This window comes from Castor canadensis, chromosome X (genome assembly GCF_047511655.1).
Source record: "Castor canadensis chromosome X, mCasCan1.hap1v2, whole genome shotgun sequence".
In the NCBI taxonomy this organism is placed as follows: Eukaryota; Metazoa; Chordata; class Mammalia; order Rodentia; family Castoridae; genus Castor; species Castor canadensis.
In genome coordinates this window covers 37,028,573-37,047,950 of record NC_133405.1, presented here as the reverse complement: position 1 = coordinate 37,047,950, position 19,378 = coordinate 37,028,573, and the positions used below count along the sequence as shown (strand labels likewise).

The 19,378-nt window shown below is 36.3% G+C and overlaps 1 protein-coding gene and 1 non-coding gene across 4 annotated transcripts in view; both read right to left on the bottom strand.

Moving 5' to 3' along the window:
• The window catches only part of Klhl13 (kelch like family member 13), a 185,376-nt gene that overhangs the window by 112,646 nt on the left and 53,352 nt on the right, over positions 1-19,378 (bottom strand). The window lies entirely within an intron of this gene.
• LOC141420033 (U6 spliceosomal RNA) lies at positions 14,523-14,633 on the bottom strand. The gene has a single exon (XR_012444740.1). It is a non-coding gene; the product is annotated as a U6 spliceosomal RNA (small nuclear RNA).

Sequence of the window (19,378 nt, the reverse complement as noted above, 5' to 3'; positions counted from 1 at the left end):
GGAGTAACAGTCTTTTGGGTATATCCCCAAGAGTGGTATTGCTGGATCAAATGGTAGATCGATGTCCAGCTTTTTAAGTAGCCTCCAAATTTTTTTTCCAGAGTGGTTGTACTAGTTTACATTCCCACCAACAGTGTAAGAGGGTTCCTTTCTCCCCGCATCCTCGCCAACACCAATCAATAGAAAACATGAGGGAAGATAAGCAAAAAGTTGTTGAGAATTTTATAGGGAAAGGAAACTAAATGGGTTCGTGTATTAAAGCTACCAATTTGGGGTGATTAAACAAGCAGGTACAGGTTGGTTTTTTTCCCTTCTCCATGCTAGCAGGCCATAATTCAATTTGTCCTCCATGTTCCATAGGGTAAAATCCTTAACTGGTTTTATGTTACAGTAATCACCTTAGCAGAAAGCTACTTATCCAAGCAAAATGAGATTCAAAAGCTATCTTAAAACAAAAATGCTGATATTGCTAATATAATGAAATATCACATTGCAAGTGACTCAAAATCAAAATGCAATGCAGCGTTTTTATAACATTATACTCTCCTGGTGTAGTTAAACAATGAAACACTTTGTTTTCTTCATACAAAAGTCCTTCAAGCTGAAGGATTCTCGGTTTTTAGTTAATCTATAGTTGAAATCTGAAGTCCACACTCTAAACACTAAGCTACATCTAAAAAACAACAGCAAGACACAAAAATACTTCCTTAACAATGATAAATTTACTATAGTATTCTTCATTCTTTCCTTCTTTCCCCTTCTCTCTCTCTCTCTCTCTCTCTCTCTCTCTCTCTTTTGGTGGCAAGCACTCTACCATTTGAGCTACACCCCCAGCCCTTTTAGTTTTTCGAGTAGGGTTTCCTGCTTTTGCTCATGCTAGCCTTGGACAGCAATACTTCTACCTCCACCTCCCAAGTAACTGGGACCACAGGTGTGGGCCACCACATCCAGCTTGTTTTTGAGATAGAGTCTTGCTAACTTTTCACCTGGTCTGGGTTTAAACCAGGAACTTCCTATCTTTGTGTCCTGAGTAGCTCAGGTTACAGGTTACTATGTCATTTGTATAAAAAGAAACTGTATTTGTCATTCCCAAAACAACTTGGTTCAATATGAATTAATAACCCTCTTTATGGTATACCACAATTTATATATAATCAGTCATAGAAAAATGAGACTAATTGTAAACTGATTCCTTAAAGGGCTTAGCATATTCTTCAATATTACACTAAAACATAGAGTTTTCTTTCAAACAAATAGAATACTGAGTAAAATCTTTCTCAGTTATAATCTGCCTGTTCTGTCTCAGTGTGGTGCTCCACAACTGTAGTTCCACCTAGCCGGGAAGTTGCCTAAGCCTAGGAGTTTAAGGCTAGCCTGGGCAACACAGAGAGTGACTGTCTCAAAAAAAAAACAAACCTGTTCTAATCACAATTAATGTAGTCAATTTACTAGAGTTGTATTTCTTTTTGGTGAGTTTCAAATAGTGTTAAAAAACTGAAAAATGATAGTTTGTCAATCAGAACACCATAGAAAGTAACATTCCAGATACAAATCTTTCCAACATAAATCTGGACATTGCTATTCAGGTTATTGTCTTTTCCTTGTGAGAGATTCAAGAGAGTACAACATGAAGGTTGGAATGAAGATAACAGTTACTTCAGGTCTATAACAGATAATTTTAGAAAATTTATCAAAATGAAAACAAGCAGGAAGAGAAGTACAGGTAGCTCCATCTTTCACAGAATCTTTTATAGCCACAGTAGAGGTCATCTTATAGAATACATTCAACCCTAGAGTTTGTCAATGCATCAAAAAATAAAGGAGAAACCTTTTATGAATTGTGCTACCATTTGATCTAAAGCCAAAGCTTTATCTGAACAAAGGCCTACTGGTTGGATGATGGCAGCTATATAAATTAGCATCATTACCATGATGAATTTATAGACTGTGATAAACAGAATTGGTTTCCTTAAAACAAAAATAGGGATAACAATGGAGGGGATGATCCAAACTATGGTACATTGTACACATATATGGAAATATCACAACAATTAAATGATAATGAAAATGTTTAAAAAATAGAACATAAAAACATAGAACAATCTGAATTTACAATCTTAAGAACATTCTACAATCTCCCCCCAAATACTTTACAATTGCAGGACTGGAACTGGTAAAGTGAATGAAGACCTTACCTCAGGTTCAAAAACGTAAGGGGTCTGGGCTGGGGCAGGGTTCAGGTGGTAGAGAGCTTGCCGAGCAAGCTCAAGGTCTGAGTTCAATCACCAATACCACCAAAAAAAAGAGAAGATATTGTCAAAAACGTCAGGAACAAAGATAATTAAAAATTTGTCTTAGATGCAAAAATTTAAGTATTTTACTTAAAAACCAAATCCAACAATACATCACAAAAATAATATAACATGATCAAAGTTGAGTTAGGGGGAATATATGATAAGTATTTAGGGTTTAAAAAACTTTTCTTACTCATACTTCACTGGCAAATGTCACAATGAATAATAAAACTTTCATAATGAAGTTTGGTATCAAGCTACTGAATGACTTTGACTAAGGTTACTGGATAAAATGCAAGAAAGGCATCCAGTTAACTTTAAATTTCGAAGAAGCAATGAATACCTCTTTTTAGTGTAAAGGTATCGCTAAATGTTGTTTAGAATATTCATATGATAAAATTATTGGTTGGTTGTCTAAAATCCAAACTTAACTGGGCATCATATATTTCATTTGCTAAATCTGGCAATGCTTGTTTGATATAAAATCAGTAGGAAGGCCACAGGGACTGAAAGTGGCCAGGTATAGTAGCTGAGGAGCCAAGAGTGCACATTGCAAACTGCAGTGTGATGTCTTCCTTTATGAATATGAAGGAAGATCATTTAAAAAAATGAAAAGATTCTTTGCTAAATATTTTTAATATTTGGCAGTCCCAACAACTATTCCACCTACCATCAATAGATTAGAAATGACGATTTCACAATTGTTTACATATTTACTTACAAAAACACACATAAAGGTATTTTCCACTATTTCCAAGTAAAATATTTCTCCATTCTCTACTGAGTTTCATATTACTAACTGTAAAGGGGGAGGACTAGAGCTGGGGATGTGTAGCTCAAATGGTAAAGTGCCTGCCTAGCAAGCATGAGGCTCTGAGTACCACAAAACAAACCCCAGTACTACAGAAAAAAATGGGGGGAGGACTTAAGGCTTTGGTTTGGGTTTGCATTTTCAAGAGAAACTAAAAAGTTAAACTGCAAGTGTCTAGGACACCAAACTTACATTTAAGACTTCCTTCTTTCACCGTTCAGGACTGGCACTTGACAGCCCCTTTTTTAGACTACAGAAAGGTAGCTGAGATACTTAGTAGCTTCTACACAGACACAGGCCCATCCTCCCATTGCCACCTTGAACAAAACTTCAGTCGCTTGCATTTAATACTCTCACTGCTCCAGCAAGGACAAAAAACGGTTTGCTTAAAGCTTTTACCAACATGGTTAATAATTCTTATGGGCCAAAAGGGCGGGGAAAGTAAAAAGAAGGAAGTTATTTTTCAAAATTTTCCTCTTACAGTCTCTGTGGGAAAAGGGAACTATAACAAGGAGCATGTAAGTATGTTGTTGCTGATAAGCTCAACATGACAGTCTTAGATTTTCTGCCGTGTGAAGCTTAAGGAACCTTTGTGGCATCTCAGTGATGTAGACAAGTGCAATACCTCTGATAACAAATGAGGGAAATGAGTAAAAACCTTTAGCAAATCATCTTAAGAGGCTGAGGCAAAGGCTACTTCCTCTGCTCTCACACCCTACAGAACCATGAATAGGCCTATCATATAGACATTAGCTCACGAAACAGTAGTTCACGTTTTCATTCCCAGACTATACAGGATGTCCTCGAGTTTCATTTAAAGTAGAAATTCTCTTAGAAGTCAAATAAGAACTTCCTATTGTATATACAAGGCTAATCCACTGCAGTGCTATTTGCAAAGGAGAAATAGTCCATCGACAAAGGACTGGCAGAATAAATGGCAGTACATACACACAATAGAGTACTAAAGAGCTGTAAAACATCTACACGTATTCTGAAGAAAAAATTTAACGGAAAGTAGTATGCACAGTATGCTATCATTTTTCTAAGAAGGAGGGGAGGACATGGTAATCTTTAAGAGAAAGGGACAGGGGTAGTAGTACTTTGACTCTTTGAATGTATCTTCTTTTGTACATTGGACTTTGAATCTACGTAAATATCATATTTAATTTAAAAACAAAATTGAACTTAAAAACCAATTTAAAAAAAATCAAAAGTAAAATTAAATAAATAGCTTCAACAATGTATTACATTGGGGGTATAACTGCAAAAAAATAGGAATTATGTTCTAATAAATACATGAAGACATGTTCAACATTCTTAGCCATAAAGGAAATGCAAATAAAACACACACAGATTCCATCTACCCCTGTCATAATGGATATCAAGAAAACCGGCTGAACTCCAGCTCAAAATCCTCTTGCCTCAGCCTCTCTCACACTGGGTTACAGACACGCAACATCACACCTGTGTTAAGCATGTTTTGGAAAGGAAGAAAAGGAGGCTTTGGCCTCAAACACTTTATGCTTCTATCATGGAAAATAGTAAGTTGTGGAACTGACATTCCATTTCACCCAAGAAAATGAACAACAATGAATACTGGCAAGGATGTAGGGGGAAATGGGGGAGGGGACCTGTGGACCTGTGTATGCTGTGGGTGAGAATGTAAATTAGTGTAGCCTACTATGGAAATCAGTACAGAGGTAAAAAAAAAAACTATAAACTGACCTACCTTATGGCCCTGCTACACCACTCTTGGTCATACATATGAAGGAGTATAAATCAACAGACAAGAGAGATACCTGAATGCCTCTACTGTCCACTCATTCACCTAAGAAATTATGATGACAATAGTGACAGTATCAACAGCAACAACATGACAGTGCAACGGGGTTTTGAATATGTAAAGCCTGACAATGAAATGAGTTAACAAAAAAGTAGATCCACTTTAAAGTATTACCAGAGACATTATTTCTTCACTTTGCTACATGATTGGCCATAAAATAGTAGGCATTTGAGAAGAACTAACTAGTTGTCAAGTGCTATCCTAAGCAAGCAGTGTTGTCCACTTTCAGTAATTCTCATTACTGTTGAAAGTGGACATGATTGCCTGAAATTCACCAGTGAGGACACTTAGAGCAAGAGATCTTAAAATCTTGTTTCATGTTAAAATACCCATAAGTAATGGAGAAAGGAATCTAACCCAAGACTGTCTGATTATAAAACATCTCTATGGGCTGGGTATATGTCACAAACTATAGTGTCACAAACTTGTCATCCCAACTACTCAGGAGACAAAAATCAGGAAGATTGTACTTTAAGGCCAGCTCGGGCAAAAAACTTAGTGAGACTCCCATTTCAACCAATAAACTGGACATGGTAGCTATGTGCCTATAACTCTAGCTATGTGGTGGCACAGATTGGTAAATCACAGTCCAGGCCAGCCTGGGCAAGAATACAAAACCCTATCCAAAGAACAACTAAAGAAAAAGGGATGAGGGTGTGTGTTTCAACTACTAGAGTGCTTAAGAGGTCCTAAGTTCAAATCCTAATAACACCAAAAAAGCCTGTCCATTGTACACCTTTCTCTTTAGCCCTTTGAATTCTGACTTTAGCCCACTATTCCTTATACTGATACCAATAATTGCATATTAAAGTTAATTATTAGTACCTTTGATTTATCTTCTAAATATGGCCTAAATATGAAACTGCAGAACAATCTCTCCATGAAACACTTCCCCAATTCCTTTGCCTCACTTTCTCTTCTATACCACACTAATTTACTTTCCTGTCTTTGTCAATGCCCACCTCCCTACTATCCTTTTATTTCATCACATGACTCGTTTCAAAAAATTCATAAACAAGTTCTTTGACTATTCTCTACTCTTAAATCCATGGCTACTCTCCTTTTCTTTACCTTTGGTGGTACTAGGGTTTGAACTCAGGGCCTCATACTTGCTAGGCTACTGCTCCACCACTTGAGTCACTCCCCCATCCTTTTTTGCTTTAGTTATTTTTCAGGTATAGTCTTGAGTTTTGCCCAGGCTGGCTTCTGACCATGATCCTCCTACCTAAGCCTCCCATGTAGCTAGGAGTACAGATATGAAGCACCATACTCAGCTTGTTCTTTGAGACAGCGTCTCGTTAACTTTTTTTGCTCAAGCTCGCCTCAAACTGTGATCCTCCTATCTGTGTCTCCCACGCACTCTGGATTACAGATATGAGCCATCGTGCCTGGCTTTTCCATGGCTTCTCTCTTGATCATTCAAAACAGTTGTAATTGTTTGCTTCCCTGATGAAGTATTAACTCCTCATGGGTCAATAACTATAGCTCAGTTGTTTACCTCCCAGATGCCTAAATGAATACTGGTCGTGAAACTATCATCCAAAATATTTTTGACTTCTCTCCTCCCCTTAAACAGGATAAATTAGAGAGCCATTTCTTTCAAGAAAGCAGAAAGAATTTTACTTTCCAATAGAATTCAATGACAAAAAACCACTAAAACAATCTACTGGAAAAGTATTTGAACTTCTGAAGATTAAGCAAACAATCCCTTTGAACAAACAAAATGAAAATTTACATTTGATGATTATGAGATCTATAATGAACTTACTGTGCAGTAACTTCTTGTGTTCACATAGCAGCAAATAAATAAGAAGCCTTACAGACCAAACAGATGTCACAAAGTGGAAGCACCACTGCACATTCACGTTAGTCACTGACACCACCTTAATCCTTCACACATAATTGTGAATGAGATTAGAAAACTCGTTCTGAGCACACAACAACTTCAGGAAAGCTCACTGACAATTCAGGATTGTATATTATAGAAACAAATAATTTTACAAGTCTCAACAAATCCTACAGCATCTCTAAAATACTCTACAGTAAAAGGTGTATGGCCATGAGTCAGCAGGAAAAATATTTAACCAAAGTATTAAAAATTAACAATGTATTGGTATGAAGGGAGTACACAGTGAAACAAAAAATTCAAGAATCATTTCCCAAGAATTAAAAAAACATGAGGTATTAACTGTTATGAAAAGCATCATCACTTTTGTTCATGCTTTCAATAAAAATGTGGCAAATTCCCTAAAGTTATATCAACTACCTTAACCCTGCTATTAATACATAAAGGAGTACAGTCAGTGATAATATGCATATTAAGAGATTTAGGGCTTACAGCAAGGAAAATTCATTCCATATTACTATAGAAATGCATTTTAATGAAGAAAATACATATCTACATTACCTGTAGTACAAATAATATAGCAAAGAATGTGTACTTTAGGATATAACATTTCCAAGCCTCAAGACACACACACACCCCACACATACACACCACACGCACACACGTGCCAACTTGCTTCAGGCTGTTGATGCTATCAATGAAATGCTCCAAACTCTGTTCCTCAGAGCAACAACCTCCTACAACATCCCAGATGGCAACCTTACTATTCTCAGTGAACACACATATATAATGATTATAACATGGACTTTGCAACAGAACAGGTTCAAATTCTAGCTCTACCTCAGAACTCTGTGACCTTGAGCACTTAATGATCATCTGTAAAACAGAACAGGAAAGGCACCTAGCACTTAGCACCACTCATAAAATGATTGTGATGTGTAATTTATGCACACCTACAACAAACCAGGCACTGCCACTGTGGAGGGCATTAAGGATATAACAGTGAGTAAGGACCAATCATCACCTTCAAAGAATTCAATCTCACAGGGAAAACAGACAAAATAGAGTACACAAATGTTTATGAATAAAAGTATGTATTCTATGATCTTATGGAACACAGAGAAAGCATACTTTTATCAATGGAGTCCCACACTGAGTACCTGAAACGAAAGAACGAAACAGCATGGTTGGTTTCTTCTGGAGCCTCTCTCCCTTTCACTCAGAGATGGCCTTCTTCTCCCTGTGTCTTCAAATGGTCTCCCCTCTGTACTTGTTGGTGCCCTAGTCTCCTCTTCTTACAAGGGTATCAGTCACACTGATTTAGAGCTCACCTTAAATTAACCTGTTTTCAAATGCAGCCATATACTGAGACACTTGGACTTGGGACTTCAACATCTGAACTAGGGATGAGGAACAGCACAATTTAGCCCATAAGAGTCATGGTATGAAAAAAATCCTTCTTCCAAGAGAACCTTAAGTTTTTAGATGTCAATGAACCTTAAATGTTTTTAAATCATAAATGAACTTTGTGGACATTATTTTGGGAAATGCACATATGTACTTATAGTAAGGCAAAGCCAATGAGTCAGTGAGTACCACTCAGTAGGCAGCATCTTTGAAATACTTGGGGTACTTTTACTACTCATAAGTATTGGGAGAAATCACTAGCACTTGGTAGGCAGAGGCCAAAGTCATGGAATATGTGGAGTGGTCCCACACAATAAAGAATGACTCCATGTTCCCAAAGAAAGGAACATTCTGCTAGGCTAACCCCAATACAAATGGACACTAGGCTCTCTCATATACTAATACTGGTATCTTTCACAAAAAGTTAAGATAAAAGACAAATAACTTAGACTAAAGTCTTTATGAAGATAGATGCTTAATGCAAATTACCCCAAAATTAAATTATGTACACATTACATGCACTATATTACAGCATTTTCAACTATGTATTTGTTGAAAGGGGTTTTAGAGCAATAGAGCAATTACTGTGAAAGCAGTGAAACCTCTGCAAACACGTCACAGAGGACATTTGAGTCTACTTTCAATAGATTTCAAGCAAAAATATTATTAAATTAGATACATGAACCACAGGGATCTCAATAAAGTTACTTTCACTATTTCAGATTATTATAATTCTGTCTTATTCAATGTTTTTAACACTAAGAAACATGCTATAAAAACATTTGGTGATTATCATAGTGTCCTCTGTGTGGAGACATGTGTTGTTCAACTTCTAATAGTGTCTTGTATTACTTCTCTTTCTAATCCACCCTCTACTCTTCATCACTAAAGAAACTTATGGTCTTCAAGATGTTTTGAAGTATCAGGAACCAAAAATATATCTCAAGGTGATAGTATTTCAAAATATGAGACATACTTTCATGATAATTCATCAGTACTCTGTCCTATATTCAAAAATAGGGAATTATTTTGTTGGTACACTTATATGTCCCAGGTAACTTGTGAGAATATTACACTTCTGTATTTTCTTCACTTTGAGAGTCCATAACTTGTCCTGGCATGTTCTCACTACTTCAAGTATTTCCTTTTTCCCTTAGCATTTAAAAACAAGCCTGGTCTGTTGTTACTTTTTCTAACACTTTTACTGTTTGCTGCAAATGCTCCATTGATTTTTCATTTTCTGTGACCTCCTATGCAGAATTATCTTCTTACCATTCATAAACCCTAATTTACTCCATTTAAAAAACATTTTAAATGAAATTTATTTTAACTGATAAAGACATTAAAATTATACACATCGGTGGAATAATGTAATGTTTCAATACACCTATTTATCATGTGATGTTTAAATCAGACTAAATATATATGTCTCCTCAAACGTATCACTTCTTCATAGTGAAAACTTTAAAAATCCTTCTAGCTTTTTGAAATATATAGTACATTATCATTATATAGTCATTCTACTGTGCAATAGCTCACTAGAACGTCTAGCTCCTAACTCTAATTTAGTATCCATTGATACTAACCTTTCCCCATCTCTCTCTCTCCACTACTGTCTTCAGCATCTTAGTAACCACTATTTTGCTCCCTGATTCTATGAGATCAACAATTTTAACTTCCATGAACGAGTAAGATCATGCAGTGTTTATCTTTCAGTGTCTACCTTATTTCACTTAATATAATGCTCTCCAGATTCATCCATGTTGTCAAAAATAACATAATTTCATTCCTTTTTATGAATGAATAGTATTCATTCTGTATATGTACCACATTTTCTTCATCTATTCATCAATTGATGCACATAACTCAATAGCAAAAAAAATTAAAAATGGGCAATAGACATTTCTCAAAAGCAGACATGCTCAAAATCATTGATTATCAGGCAACTCTCTCGGGACTCCTCCCAGCTCTGGGGGCTCTACTTTTTGCTATCTCAATAAACTCTCCTACTTTACTCACACACACACACACACACACACACACAAAATCATTGATAATGAAGGAAATGCAAACCAAAGCCACAATGAGCTATCGCCCCGCCCCAGTAAAAATGGTGTCAAAAATGACACTAAAGACAAGTGAAGCAAGAATGTGGAGAAAATGGAACCATTCCTTGCGTGTTTTTGTTGGGAATGTAAATGAGTACAGCCATTATGGAAAACCATATGGAGGTTCCTCAAAAAATTAACCACAGAACTACCAACTGATCCAGCAATCTCACCTCCAGGGATATACCCAAAGGAAAATGAAATCAGTATTTCAAAAAGATATCTGGTCTCCTATATTTCCTATATTTACTCCAACACTATTTACCATAATGGAACTTACTCTTTAGGAGAGTAAATTCTATTTACTATTTGCCATAATGGAACTTGCTCTTACTTAGGAGGAGGCGGTTGGGAGGATCATGATTTGAGACCAGCACACGTAAAAAGTTAGTGAGGGAATACCTCAATCACTAAGTCAGGCATGGGGTCACATGCCTGTGGTGGGAGGCATTAGGTAAAAGGATTTCATTCTGAGGCCTGACACCAAGCAAAAATGCGAGTCTTTACCTGAAAATAACTAAATCAAAAAAGTGCTGGGGGCATGGCTCAAATGGTAGAGGGCTTGCCTACCAAGTGTAAAGTTCTGAGTTCAAACCCCAGTACCACCAAAACAAAAGAAGTAGGTGCAAGCATCAACTACTTCATAACATCTTCTACTACAGTTGGGCCCTCACAGTTACAACTGAAATACATATTATTTTGTCATAAATTACATTTTTATTCTTTACATTACATTATAACATATTTTTATTACATGTATAGGCAGGTTATATTGTCTGTGTATTTTATTTCTGGTTAATTAAGCAAAGTATTACAAAATGCTTAAAAGAGGGAAGTAGAGGTCTGATATAAGTTGAAAGCCACACATGGTTACTTATAGAGACTTGAAACAGGAGAGTAGAAAAACTTACCATGAATCTGGTCAAGAGGAAAAGGGAAATGTTCTTTATTACTGGTCCTCTGACTAACCAGCAAACAGAACTAAGAAACTGTAGCCCAGAAATTGGAAGCAAAGAAGTTAAAGAAAAATGGAGAAGTGGTTTATAAGAAACCCAACAATCAACTGTGAATATGCAAAACTGATTCCTAATGCTTTTCGACCTAATGCAGCAGCCGTTTCATAAGCGTTTAATAGGGGGTCTAAGACAGAAGATGTGAAGAGAAACTAGTTAGAATTTTAGTCCCAAAAGATTGCTAACAAGCTGATTTGACTAATAGGTCAACTTGTCACTAAAGTGTCTGACCCACACAACATGCTCAGCATTACAGTAAAGCTTGCTTGTACAATCAACTAGTCTTATATAAGCCGGACCTCAGGGGAATGGGAAAGGGGGGGGGGGTCAAGAAGTCAGAGAGAATTAAAGGTCAAAAGGCCACAATACTGAGGGCTTAGCCTCAGAAGAACATTCTGTTAGTAATAGGCTCCCATCTCTGCTTCAGGCATGTGGATGAGAAAACATTAGAGGCACTGAAAGAAACTATAAGATAATTGGCTTAACCCATTAACTCCGAGTGGGCTTCATTTTCCCTAACCCTGGACCAATGTCTAGGCCAGTAACTCAGGGTTACTTTTAATTTAGTACTTTTTAGAAAAGAAATGCTGACAGCAGTTTGGTAAAAAATCTGATGTTTTCAGACAAAGGACTGATAACCAGAATATACAGGGAACTTAAAAAACTAAATTCTCCCAAAACTAATGAACCAATAAAGAAATGGGCATGTGAACTAAACAGAACTTTCTCAAAAGAAGAAATTCAAATGGCCAAAAAACACATGAAAAAATGCTCACCATCTCTAGCAATAAAGGAAATGCAAATTAAAACCACACTAAGATTCCACCTCACCCCTGTTAGAACAGCCATCATCAGCAACACCACCAACAACAGGTGTTGGCGAGGATGCGGGGAAAAAGGAACCCTCTTACACTGTTGTGGGAATGTAGACTAGTACAACCACTTTGGAAAAAAATTTGGAGGCTACTTAAAAAGCTGGACATCGATCTACCATTTGATCCAGCAATACCACTCTTGGGGATATACCCAAAAGACTGTTACTCCAGAGGCACCTGCACATCCATGTTTATTGCGGCACTATTCACAATAGCCAAGTTATGGAAACAGCCAAGATGCCCCACCACTGACGAATGGATTAAGAAAATGTGGTATCTATACACAATGGAATTTTATGCAGCCATGAAGAAGAACGAAATGTTATCATTCGCTGGTAAATGGATGGAATTGGAGAACATCATTCTGAGTGAGGTTAGCCTGGCTCAAAAAACCAAAAATCGTATGTTCTCCCTCATATGTGGACATTAGATCAAGGGCAAACACAACAATGGGATTGGACTATGAGCACATGATAAAAGCGAGAGCACACAAGGGAGGGGTGAGGATAGGTAAGACACCTAAAAAACTAGCTAGCATTTGCTGCCCTTAATGCAGAGAAACTAAAGCAGATACCTTAAAGCAACTGAGGCCAATAGGAAAAGGGGACCAGGTACTAGAGAAAAGGTTAGATCAAAAAGAATTAACCTAGAAGGTAACACCCACGCACAGGAAATCAATGTGAGTCAATGCCCTGTATAGCTATCTTTATCTCAACCAGCAAAACCCCTTGTTCCTTCCTATTATTGCTTATACTCTCTCTACAACAAAATTAGAGATAAGGGCAAAATAGTTTCTGCTGGGTATTGAGGGGGGGAGCGGGAGGGGGTGGAGTGGGTGGTAAGGGAGGGGGTGGGGGCAGGGGGGAGAAATAAACCAAGCCTTGTATGCACATATGAATAATATAAGAAAAATGAAAAAAAAAAAAAAAAAAAAAAAAGAAAATCAGTTGAGCATATGGTATAAGCTTAAAAAAAAAGTTTAAAAAAAAAATCTGATGTTTGATGCTTAAAATATGTCACAGTACATTAGTTTATTCCTTGAAAAGATAGCTTCTAAAGGAACAGCAAAAATGATTTTGGTTTCTTCTTTCATGCCCTGAAAGACAGCAGCAATGTGAATCATCAAGCTCATCTTCTATCCCCAGTTCTTCTATTTTAAAAGGCCATCGTGAATTCTTAATGCACTATTAGGCTAGATTTAATTTACATCAAATAATCTTATATCATAAGCCAGGTAGACCACATTTGATGGGACTTCTTATAAAAAGTCACAATCTTATCTTTTGCTCATCTTATCATAATGCATTTTCTTTACCACCCAAAGGCAAAAATTAGTTATTTTAGGAATTACACCTTAGCAGGAGTTTTAAACTTTTCAAACTAAGTATGAATTATAAGAGCCAAATAACTATTCATTTTAATTTTATTGGCCAAAATTATTTGGGTTGACACATTAGAAACTAAACCATCATTAACTCATGGATAAAAATAAATATTTGAAGGACAATTTTGTTTTTATATCATCAATACTAGACAATTTAAATTTGTTTTAAGTAATTATTACAAAAATAATTTATGTTGGAAATATGTCTTCAACAATAATGTCTGAAGTGTACTTTTTCTGATTTTTCACATTAAAAATGTGATTTTGAAAAACAACAGGTTTCGAGTGGATAAACATGAAAAGCTTAAAATACTGCAAGTCTTTGCTTTTCTCTTCCTGTTTGTTCAGACCAAAAAAGAAAGGTCAGCTTTCCCCTTTTCCCCTGAATTCCCAATTTAGCATGCATTAATGTTTAGAATAATATAAAAACATTATTTTCCAAACTGAAGAAGCTACTGCTATTTTTAAATATTGATTTATTGCTTTAATGACCTCTGAAAAATCCAGGTGCTTAAGCTCCTAACATCAGTCAAATAATATGACTTTCATTTTGCTTTTGATGTGGAGAAATTGTTGCTATTTGAAACTGAGTCTCAGGTTTACAGAAAAGAAAATGAGCTGGATAGCTTCTGTAGAGTCCTACCTACATACAGCCTTCTGTAAAAAGGTTTGATAAATAAGTTTTTCACACTCCTAACAGTAGACTGGGGAGAAAAGAGGCTCTGAAGGACACAGTTGTGAGCTTAAATTCCACCCTTGTCACATATTTGCTGGATGTTTTCCCTGGGTTTTAATTTCTTCTTTGGTTCTGGAATAATAATGATTACTACTTAAAGGGTGCTTGTGAGGTCTGAATGGAATAACATGTTAAGTACGTAACTAAACAGAAACTAATATTAGTCTATCTTCCCTCCCCATTTGAAGTCAACTTTGAATTTTTTTTAAATATGGAACGCTTCACAAATTTGCATGTCATCCTTGTGCAGGGGCCATGCTAATATTCTTTGTATCATTCCAATTTTAGTGTATATGTGTTGCTGAAGCAAGCACAACTTTGAATTTTAATATATGTAAATGAAAACTCTTTGGAGGTGAATTTGTAATACATGTCTAATATTTTAAATATTAATTTTCTTTAACCTCCAACTCCTTCAATTGTTGGATCCACAGGACATTCTATGTATTAATTGACTGCCATCTTTTAAAACAAAGAGTAACCTGTGGTAAATATACCTGACTAAGTTACTATGTGTTATATTAGTTTAATTATTTTAGAAATGAAGGAAAAATCATCCTATGGTGACGCTGTAATTTTTTAGCTTTGTAATTCTTAACTTTATTGATACTGAACAAACTATATGAACTTCACATTCTGAGGAACAAATTAATTAAAATTCATTTTAAAAGGTAAATGTATACAAACCAGCACTTTTAGAACTTTTGGTTAACACAACACCCTTCTCAATCTCTGAGAATTCTTTATCTTTTCCCCACAAAGATAAGCATAGGCTGTTCTTTCTGATTCCACCACCCTTGAGCAAAACTGATTGGACTAGGAACAGAACTTGCCCTAAGCTTAACTAATTATGCTATTTCCCTTGAGAAATAGAGCAGACCAGTTCCAATCTAATAGGAAGTAAACTTAGAGTCTTTGGACAGCCACATATACAGAGGTTCAGAGAAAGCCAGTCTGCAGAGAGAGAGAGATAAAGGAGCCACATAAAAAGAAGCACATCTGTAGCACAGAACACAAATGTTAGAAGTGAGAATAGCTAACAAGTTTATTGAGCCTTTCCAGCTGCCTGTCCTTGGCCTCTCCTGGCCCCATTAGGCGAGTGTAAGCACCAGTATATTTCTGTTACTTAGTAAAAGTCAAGACAGGGGTAGGTAATGAACAAAAACACCAAAGAGTTATAGCTCCTCCAGGGCTGCACACATCACCATTTTAACAGATACCAAAATAACTTAAAGAAAAAAGAAAAATCTCCCCAAAACAAATAGAAGGAGAGAAATAATAAAACTAAGAGCTGAAATCAACGAAATAGAAACCAAAAAAACCATACAAAGAATTAATGAAACAAAAAGTTGGTTCTTTGAAAAAATAAACAAGATCGATAGACCCTGGCAAACCTGACTAAAATGAGGAGAGAAAAAACCCAAATTAGTAGAATTAGGAATGCAAAAGGGGAGATAACAACAAACACCATGGAAGTCCAGGAAATCATCAGAGACTACTCCGAGAACCTATATTCAAATAAATTTGAAAATCTAAAAGAAATGGACAGATTTCTAGATACATATGATCATCCAAAACTGAACCAAGAGGAAATTAATCACCTGAATAGACCTATTAAACAAAATGAAATTGAAGCAGCAATCAAGAGTCTCCCCAAAAAGAAAAGTCCAGGACCTGATGGATTCTCTGCTGAATTCTATCAGACCTTTAAAGAAGAACTGATACCAACCCTCCTTAAACTGTTCCATGAAATAGAAAGGGAAGGAAAACTGCCAAACACATTTTATGAAGCCAGTATTACACTTATCCCAAAACCAGGCAAAGACACCTCCAAAAAGGAGAACTATAGGCCAATCTCATTAATGAACATTGATGCAAAAATCCTCAACAAAATAATGGCAAATCGAATTCAGCAACACATCAAAAAGATTATTCACCACGACCAGGTAGGCTTCATCCCAGGGATGCAGGGGTGGTTCAACATATGAAAATCAATAAACGTAATAAACCACATTAACAGAAGCAAAGACAAAAACCACTTGATCATCTCAATAGATGCAGAAAAAGCCTTTGATAAGATCCAACATCATTTCATGATAAAAGCTCTAAGAAAACTAGGAATAGAAGGAAAGTTCCTCAACATTATAAAAGCTATATATGACAAACCTACAGCCAGCATTATACTTAACGGAGAAAAATTAAAACCATTCCCTCTAAAATCAGGAACCAGACAAGGATGCCCACTATCTCCACTCCTATTCAACATAGTACTGGAATTCCTAGCCAGAGCAATTAGGCAAGAAGAAGGAATAAAAGGAATACAAATAGGTAAAGAAACTGTCAAAATATCCCTATTTGCAGACGACATGATCCTATACCTTAAAGACCCAAAAAACTCTACTCAGAAGCTTCTAGACATCATCAATAGCTATAGCAAGGTAGCAGGATATAAAATCAACATAGGAAAATCATTAGCATTTCTATAACTAACAATGAGCAAATGGAAAAAGAATGTATGAAAACAATTCCATTTACAATAGCCTCAAACAAAATCAAATACCTAGGTGTAAACCTAACAAAAGATGTGAAAGACCTCTACAAGGAAAACTATACACTTCTGAAGAAAGAGATTGAGGAAGACTATAGAAAGTGGAGAGATCTCCCATGCTCATGGATTGGTAGAATCAACATAGTAAAAATGTCGATACTCCCCAAAGTAATCTACATGTTTAATGCAATTCCCATCAAAATTCCAATGACATTCATTAAAGAGATTGAAAAATCTACTGTGAAATTTATATGGAAACACAAGAGGCCACGAATAGCCAAGGCAATACTCAGTCAAAAGAACAATGCAGGAGGTATCACAATACCTGACTTCAAACTATATTACAAAGCAATAACAATAAAAACAGCATGGTACTGGCACAAAAACAGACATGAAGACCAGTGGAACAGAATAGAGGATCCAGATATGAAGCCACACAACTATGAGCAACTTATCTTTGACAAAGGAGCTAAAAATATACGATGGAGAAATAGCAGCCTCTTCAACAAAAACTGCTGGGAAAACTGGTTAGCAGTCTGCAAAAAACTGAAACTAGATCCATGTATATCACCCTATACCAAGATTAACTCAAAATGGATCAAGGATCTTAATATCAGACCCCAAACTCTTAAGTTGATACAAGAAAGAGTAGGAAATACTCTGGAGTTAGTAGGTATAGGTAAGAACTTTCTCAGTGAAACCCCAGCAGCACAGCAACTAAGAGATAGCATAGATAAATGGGACCTCATAAAACTAAAAAGCTTCTGTTCATCAAAAGAAATGGTCTCTAAACTGAAGAGAACACCCACAGAGTGGGAGAAAATATTTGCCAATTATACATCAGACAAAGGACTGATAACCAGAATATACAGGGAACTTAAAAAACTAAATTCTCCCAAAACTAATGAACCAATAAAGAAATGGGCATGTGAACTAAACAGAACTTTCTCAAAAGAAGAAATTCAAATGGCCAGAAAACACATGAAAAAATGCTCACCATCTCTAGCAATAAAGGAAATGCAAATTAAAACCACACTAAGATTCCACCTCACCCCTGTTAGAATAGCCATCATCAGCAACACCACCAACAACAGGTGTTGGCGAGGATGCGGGGAAAAAGGAACCCTCTTACACTGTTGGTGGGAATGTAAACTAGTACAACCACTTTGGAAAAAAATTTGGAGGCTACTTAAAAAGCTGGACATCGATCTACCATTTGATCCAGCAATACCACTCTTGGGGATATACCCAAAAGACTGTTACTCCAGAGGCACCTGCACATCCATGTTTATTGCGGCACTATTCACAATAGCCAAGTTATGGAAACAGCCAAGATGCCCCAGCACTGACGAATGGATTAAGAAAATGTGGTATCTATACACAATGGAATTTTATGCAGCCATGAAGAAGAACGAAATGTTATCATTCACTGGTAAATGGATGGAATTGGAGAACATCATTCTGAGTGAGGTTAGCCTGGCCCAAAAGACCAAAAATCGTATGTTCTCCCTCATATGTGGACATTAGATCAAGGGCAAACACAACAAGGGGATTGGACTATGAGCACATGATAAAAGTGAGAGCACACAAGGGAGGGGTGAGGATAGGTAAGACACCTAAAAAACTAGCTAGCATTTGTTGCTCTTAATGCAGAGAAACTAAAGCAGATACCTTAAAGCAACTGAGGCCAATAGGAAAAGGGGACCAGGAACTAGAGAAAAGGTTAGATCAAAAAGAATTAACCTAGAAGGTAACACCCACGCACAGGAAATCAATGTGAGTCAATGCCCTGTATAGCTATCCTTATCTCAACCAGCAAAAACCCTTGTTCCTTCCTATTATTGCTTATACTCTCTCTACAACAAAATTAGAGATAAGGGCAAAATAGTTTCTGCTGGGTATTGAGGGGGGGGAGCGGGAGGAGGCGTGGTGGGTGGTAAGGGAGGGGGTGGTGGCAGGGGGGAGAAATGAACCAAGCCTTGTATGCACATATGAATAATAAAAGAAAAATGAAAAAAAAAAGAAAAAAGAAAAATCTCTAGTTTAATAGGAAGTTCTTTCTATTACTCATGGCTGTTATTGATAACAATATAACTGGTAATACATTACCTAAGAGATTTTAAACTTATAACAAAAATTAAATTATGTTTATAGAACTGAGTAAGATTCTCAGCAGAAAGAAAAGGGTAAGGATGAGTAATGTTTAGAGGCAGAGATGATGGTGATTGTTAGGTTCCAATTAAGTAAGATAGTTAAATTAGCATATTTTTCAATTATTTAGACATGAAATCTGTTTAGTGAGTTAGCAGAAAGATTTATTTTTAGTGAAAGAGAACAAAAGGGAAAAGTTAGTATTAAATATATGTAGTTTTTCATGAAACTTTTCACTCCAGGTATCACTGCTGGTCAGAGTCAAAAGAGGTTAAATATTGCTGACAAAGTCATGTCTCCAAAGTACCAAAAGGAGACAGTAGCTCCTGGTGTTACATTTCCATAACATTTTTACTCCATAA